Genomic DNA, 7,476 nt, shown 5'->3' on the forward strand with positions numbered 1-7,476 from the left:
TATATATATATATATATATACATATATATATATATATATATATAAGTATAAGCATTTGACTTCTCATATTGAAGTGCTTTTCTCTTGACTGACAACTGATGTTATATTATTGAATTATGTCTGACTCATGCCGGCTTGGAAAAGTGGGCATTAAACAATGACAACAACAACAGTGATGACGATGGCAGTAGTGGTGGTGGTGGTGGTGGTGGGGAGAAAGTAAATATGCAAAACTGATGCTACACAAGAGTTTGAGGAATTTTAACAGTGCTATAATTATGTCTGTGAATTCTTGTGTAATAGAACTTGTCAATATACTTGCCTCAATTATCTGTGACTAACTAAAGTCGGATTTTCAATTCATAGTTGAACGGTTGAAATGAAAGAAAGAGAGAAGGAGAGAGAGAGAGAGAGTTGCTAGAATTAGTCACTAAAATGGTTGATTATAAAGAATTAATCCAAACTTATACAACAGAATGAAGTGCAGAAATAGATGTTAAAAATAATGCAAAGGGGATAAAAATAAAGACTGAATGTCTCTTTTTAAATAGGAATCGAAATTATTGATTCTTGCAAAATCAAACTCTTCACTGAATGGACTGCAATTGTAAAGATGCAGAAACTGTTGCAATGTTGCAGCTGCATATGAAGTGCGAACAATGACTGATTCAAATATCAACTTACCAGTTCACAGGTTATCAATGCATCTATATTATTTGTTTATTAATTAATTTGATTGCTATTACAATTGGGCAAATAATAGTATCTATGGTTACAGGTTTCAAACCACCAGTCAAGGGGTTATTGTGTTTTTGATGGGGAGGGAAAGGGACAAGGGAGTATATGTAACTCAATGTAGAACAATTATTGTAAAGGACCTTATTTAAAAGGTACCAGTTTTTCATTTTTCTTGATGATTTTATCATTTGTGTACATTCACACACACACACACTCACACACACACACACACACACACACACACACACACACACACAATGTGTTCAGGCTAAATTTGACAGTTTGTATAAATGGAAAAGAGACCATAATATCCCTTCGAAAGTATTTTAAAAATATAAAAATATCAGCTAAATTCTGGCTGGGAGATAACAGTTTACTCAGAGTAGCCCCACCACCTCAGCCCTTGGCCTCGAAATGGCTCAAGAGCCTGGCACATGTGATCATCACTGGGTCCCAGTGAAGATCTTTGTGCACTTCCTCGACTTTGGCCACCAGCTCAGCTTTGGTGTTGCAGGCAAATCTTTTGGTACTTTTCTCAAGGATGTCCTTCACAAAGTAATCCATGGGATTACAATTAAGGGGCCAAAAATTGGGGTTGGTGAAGTTGTAGAATTTTTCCTACAACCACTTCTGACTCTTTCTGCAGGTTTGGCAAGGAGCTTCGAACAGTAACACTCTCCAGCCATGGATTGAACACAGTCTGCCACAGCTCATATAGCCATCTGAATTGAGCCTAAGAAGTGTGGGGGGTGGGGGGCGAACGTCAGCATGTAGGCAGAGTCAGAACACCTGCTGCATTCCTTCCTGCAGGCCCCACGGAAGCCTTCATCACAGCCGTCCACTTCACATCTCACAGCCTTTGCAGTGTTTACAGGTATTGTGATACTTGGCATGAACCATCAGGATACAGATGACTCTTTCCCAATATCCAGATGGCTTCCAGTCTTCCATGTCAACTCACTTTAACTCAACTGCAACTTTAATCTGAATGCTCTTCAATGCTGTTCACTTTTCACCAATGCATCAAGTCATTCCTGAAAAAAAGGAGACATAAAAAAAATCAACACATTCAGCCCAAACAATAATGTGCATGCGTGTGTGTACATGCATGCAATGGGCTTCTGTGAGGTTTCCATGGGAGAAAAATCCACTTTGGTGGTTGTGAAACAAACTTCTTCACCTCACCACCTTCACATGTTTCTCATAAATACGAAACCTTAGATTTGTAAAGAACAACACAGAAACTATGTTGCATGAAAGTTATAATTTTCATTTAAGAACATCATTGCTGTAATTAATAGAGAATAGCTTTAACAAAGAGACATAAATCTAAGTTAATAATTCTGGCAGCTTGCCATAGAATCTTTGGTTTACAGTACATAAGACCCAAGTACCCACGTATATGTTCCAAGTTTTTTGATATTTTACTTTAAGACCAAGCCGGGAATAGGAGCTCTTCATTGCACTTGACATGCTTTGAAAAGAGGCAGAGGTATAAGATGGCACAGGTGAATCGTCAGCATATTGAATCTCATTCTCCATGGTTGAGAGGATTTCAGATGTGACTTTCTGGCAGCAAGTGTTAAAGACGCTGTCATCATAGAGTTATGTGATACAAATTCTGTCTTTTTTGATTAACTGTCTCCTAGAAAGAACGGTTACAGCTCCTAGATTAACATTGAAAAGTACAGGGGTAAGGATGCATCCTTGTATGACCCCCCCCCCACCTGGACATTAAATTGTTCTGAGACTTCACTGCAGAGTGTTGCTCTTGTTTGCATTCATACAACTTCTGGGTTATCGAATGAAACGTTAGTGGACAACTAAACTTCTGAAGCAGGTGTCACAACTAGGACAGACATACACATCATGAGAAAGAGAAGGGCAGAGAGAGATGGAGAGAAATCAACAGTTCTATGGATCACATCTAACCACTCTACTGATTGTCTCTGGGTCAGATCTGTCTGATTAAGGATGATCTGGGAGCTATAACAACAACTATCTTGACTATTCTATAATCTGTAGAGCTGCAAAGCCATCATGGGAAAGGTTGTGTTTGTAAAGTCTCTCAAGAACAAGTCAGCTTGGCAGAACCCAATCTACAAGAAATGACTTCTGTTCATTTTGGCAAATTAACAGAACACTCATTAATTGGTATTATTGCTGATGCTTGCAATGGTGAGTTGTTTTTAGTACGTTGTACTTGTTTACAGCTACATGGACTGAGCTATTTGAGAATGTTCTACCTTAGTAACAGATGCAGCAAGAAAGGAGTGATAGTACATCAGCTGATGACTTCTGTTAGTGCAAAACTCCAATAATCTTCCATCAGTCCAGTCATCTGTTCACTTTTGTCTAATATTCTACACTCCAAGACAAACCAGAAATGAAAATACAAATTAGAGAACTGCTAGCTGTTTTTCCTGTCTAGCCTGAAGACTCCTAATCTGACAGTTGATATGGAATTATTGTTTGGGATTAGTCAGTGCTTCTCCAGTAGCAAATACCAAGTTGTTTGGTGATTGATAAGAATTAAATGAAAATTAATTCAGAATCTCTTACTAAGACTTTTCTTCCTATCCACCATTTTCAACACAAAATATTGTATAAAACAAAAGGAATACATTTTTTACCCTTTATGTAGAATGTGTGAAGGCACATGGCCACGTGGTTTGGGTGTTGTACTCATGAACTTAAGAGCATTGTTTCAATTCCTGCAGCAAGCAGTCCATTGTGTGTCTGAGCAAAATGATTCGTTTTATGTTGCTCCAGCCATCCATTCATCATATCCATCTTCTCCAACCCCTCTTCCTACGAAGGTTGTGGGGATGGAATCCTTAAGCACGTCCTCTGAAGGATCTTGTCTGAAGCATTCAACTTTTGACTTTCCAGTTGGATTCCCAAGAATGACCAACTTAGTCTATGGATATTATCATTATCCAGCCTTCTTTTTCGTCTAGCCATTGGTCACCAGCTCAGCATGAAGTATCCATCCTGCAATTCTTTTTTGCTCCAGTCCACACGGCTGTAAATGAGTTACAGCAATAGCTGTGAAGCTACCTCTGCAGTGGACTGGCATCCCATCCAGGGGGGGTCAGTGTTGTAATCTCGGTCACTTATACATTATGGAAACCAAGTTATGGAAACCAGCTTTATGAGTACTAAGGTTCATAACAGACCTAAATCTGTAATATTATTAGCAACGTTTACAAATATTCTAGATACCTTCCTTAATTATTATTTAGCCTGATGGAACTTCATATATACATACAGATATATATATATATATATGTGTGTGTGTGTGTGTATGTATATTTATATGTATAGGAAAAATAGAAGTTTATACACACACATACACATATAAATCCATAATTAACAACTTTTGTATTCCCTGCCATGTGTCACATCAATAAATTTGCATTGTCACATTTACTATTAATCATGATAGACAGAACTAGTTAATTAATCAACACAGATCAATGACATATCTATTAATAAGCAATCAGCCCTTTTACCCTCAGGTGTAGATGAACCTTAATATATCAATATGCAGGGGAAAAAAACAAAATTGGTCTTTTTGAGGTTCATTTAACAATTTACAAAATTATATTTACTTAGACACAAACACACACACACAAACACACACACACACACACACACACACACACACACACACACACACACACACACACACATGTATGTATGTCATCATCATTTAACATTCATGATATATGTTGGCGTCAGGTGGATCATTGGTAGGGGTTGGTCTTTTATACACACACAATGGATTATAATCAATGCTGTGTCCCTATGAAGCACATCTGCACATTCCAATTATCAAATGTGTTTAGATGTTTTATATTTGAAATGAGGTCATCCCTATTAGCGGAAAGTCGTCCTGAATCATTTGCAGAGAAAATATTGAAACAAAGACTGGAAAATTTGATCTCAGCAAATAAAAACTGACAAAATGCTGTTGAGCTCTTTGTGCTACATGTTAACGATTCTGCCACATGATTATCGCCATCACTATTTAAGGCCACTAAGCTGGCAGAATCATTAGGGGGCTGGGTAAAGTGCTCGGGGGCATTTCATCCATCTTTATGTTCTGAGTTCAAATTCAGCCAAGGTCGACTTTGCCATTTATCTTTTTGGAGTTGATGATAAGTTAAATACCAGTGAAACACTGGGGTCAATGTAATCAACTTGTCCCTCTCCTCCAAAACTTCAAGCCTTGTGCCTTTAGCAAAAAGGATTACTATCATCATCATCATCATCATTATTATTATTATTATTATTATTATTATTATTATTAAGGTGGCAAACTTGCAGACTTGTTAGCACACTCGGGCCAAATGCTTAACAACATTTTGTCCATCTTTACATTCTGGGTTCAAATGCCGCTGGGATTTACTTTGCCTTTCATCCTTTTGGGGTCAATAAAATGAGTACCAGTCAAATGCTGGGGATCAATGTAATGACTATCCCCCTCCCCTCAAATTTCAGGCTTTGTGCCTATAGTAGAAAGGATTTTTATTATTACTATTATTATATTCATAATGTATTTCCTACACTGTAATGAAACACATCTTGTTTTAATACATACATATATATGCTGCATAGACATACATATACATACACATGCGATTATCATCATCATCATCATTACCATTACACAAACTCATGCACACACATACATTTCTCTTTTACCAATTTCATTCACAAGGCATTGGTCAGTCAAAGCTAATCTAGAAGACACTTGTCACCCAAGCACTAGCATAGCTAGAGTGTGTGCTCTTCTGTTGTTTGCTGACCCCAGACCCCACAAAAAACCACATATTGCCTACAGCAGACCCAAAAGTAGCACCCCTTTAAAAGTGCTGCCAAGGGTGGACTGCCTCTATTGCCTCCCAGCTACACTAGTGCACCCAAGCTGCTGCATGATCCGACTGAACCCGAAACCAGATGGTTAGGAACCAAACTCTTAACTGATGTTGCTATCGACCACATCACTGTCATCTGTCTGTGAGAGTTTGTGGAGCAGATAAAAATCCTCGACCCTGGATGATCCCAAAAGACAGAGAAGATCTGGATGGAGTTTTGCCAACAACTGTATAAACTGATGGAGAATAAAGTGTTCTGGCCCCAAAACACAGTGAAACATTTGCAGTGATATTGAACTGGTAACCTACGGACAAGTAGTCCAGTATGTTATCTGCTTGACCATCTTACCTTGACCGCCCACCTTTACCTTGTAGCTTCCGTCCTCCATATTGCTTTGACTACAACATAATAAATAATAAATTACTTTTATAGTCACTGCTGTCATGAATGGCTTGCTATTTAGTTGCCATGGTGACAGAAGCAGTGGTGGGGTGGGGATGAAATGAGGGAAAGACAGAGGAAGGGTGAGGAGAGGGCGAACGGAACAAATTGCAAGAGAAAAGAGGGAGAGGAAGAGTGAGAGAGAAGCAAAGAGAAAGTGACTTTGAGAGAAGTAAATAACAGGAGAGGGAGCAAAAGAGAGATGAAAAGAGTCTAATGCCCTAAATAGAGAGCAGCAATGCTAACAATGAATCCACAACAAATATAATTATGCATTAGTTAATAGTAAAAACAAGCAAAAAACAAGCAAAAAAAACCCCAGAATTCACATTAATATTGCAAGCAGCAAATAGGTTTAATATTCCATGTAGGAGTTATTGTGAAGTTAAATATATGAATAGGGATATTATTAACATACTGAAAATATTTTGGAATAATGATGATGATGATGATCATCATCATCATCATCGTTGTCACCTGCTCAGTCCATGCCACTTTCCATGATGGTATGGGCCAAGCAAGTCATTTTGGTTCAAGTCAGTTTTTAATTAGAGTTACTGACTCCCTAAATTGGTTGGGGGGGGGGGGCACCATATTCCAATAGAAAATTTTATTTGGTTGGTTTCTATGGTTGGATGCTCTTCCTAACACCAACCACTTTATGTAATGTTCTAGATGCATTTAATCATCATACTAAAGAAGCTATCTTGTCCTTCACAGGACAAAGCTAATAATAACTTTAATAATTGCTGCCCCTGAATTGCTGCCCGAGCAAAATATTCTTCGTTCTTGCAATAATTTGTACTTTTGGCAGGTAACCCACTGCCTGAATATCGATCTTGAGAAATTAGGCTTCTTAAAATCAGAAAGGAGAAAGCTGATTCAAAGACTACAGATCCAAGCCATCACTGGAACTGTAAAGATCTGTAAAACTTTACAGAAGTTTATCATTTAAGTATAAATGAGCATGTCTAGATATGCAACTATATGCATGAGAAGGCATACATAGAATAAAATATACAAATCTGCACGTATATATATATATACATACATACATACATACATACATGCATGCATACGTATGTACAAAAATATCCTGTTGATGTTGCTGAAATTCCAATGAAGGAGTCTTGTATCTGGGTTAGAAACCAGCTCTTTCTCTATGGGCAAAAAATCTTGAAATAAAACTGAATAATGACATACATACATACATCTATATATACAGATATATGCATGTGAGTGTGTGTGTCTGTGTGTGTATCATTATTATTGAGCCAGAGCAATGCATGCCATCAAAGTGACACTGGATTATATTTGTATTATACAAAGCCCAATATACCCATCACCACCCAGGTACATACATCACAACCATATGTGTGTGACATGGTGATCTCATATCAAAATAAACAGTGT

The 7,476-nt window shown here is 37.7% G+C and overlaps 1 protein-coding gene and 1 long non-coding RNA gene across 7 annotated transcripts in view; one reads left to right on the forward strand and one right to left on the reverse strand.

Moving 5' to 3' along the window:
• LOC106878525 (GRAM domain-containing protein 4) overlaps positions 1 to 7,476 on the forward strand; it is a 176,116-nt gene that overhangs the window by 62,676 nt on the left and 105,964 nt on the right. The gene's annotated exons all lie outside the window — the stretch shown is intronic.
• LOC106877906 (uncharacterized) overlaps positions 1 to 7,476 on the reverse strand; it is a 158,894-nt gene that overhangs the window by 29,624 nt on the left and 121,794 nt on the right. Inside the window, exon 6 of one of the 2 annotated variants that reach the window (XR_008265245.1) lies at positions 1,053 to 1,772. The exons of the other annotated variant lie outside the window; for it this stretch is intronic. This is a non-coding gene — a long non-coding RNA (uncharacterized LOC106877906). Of the gene's footprint in view, positions 1 to 1,052; positions 1,773 to 7,476 lie in introns of those variants that run through there. 2 annotated transcript variants of the gene reach the window in all.

The sequence above is a fragment of the Octopus bimaculoides genome, chromosome 11, assembly GCF_001194135.2.
Source record: "Octopus bimaculoides isolate UCB-OBI-ISO-001 chromosome 11, ASM119413v2, whole genome shotgun sequence".
Taxonomy (NCBI): domain Eukaryota; kingdom Metazoa; phylum Mollusca; class Cephalopoda; order Octopoda; family Octopodidae; genus Octopus; species Octopus bimaculoides.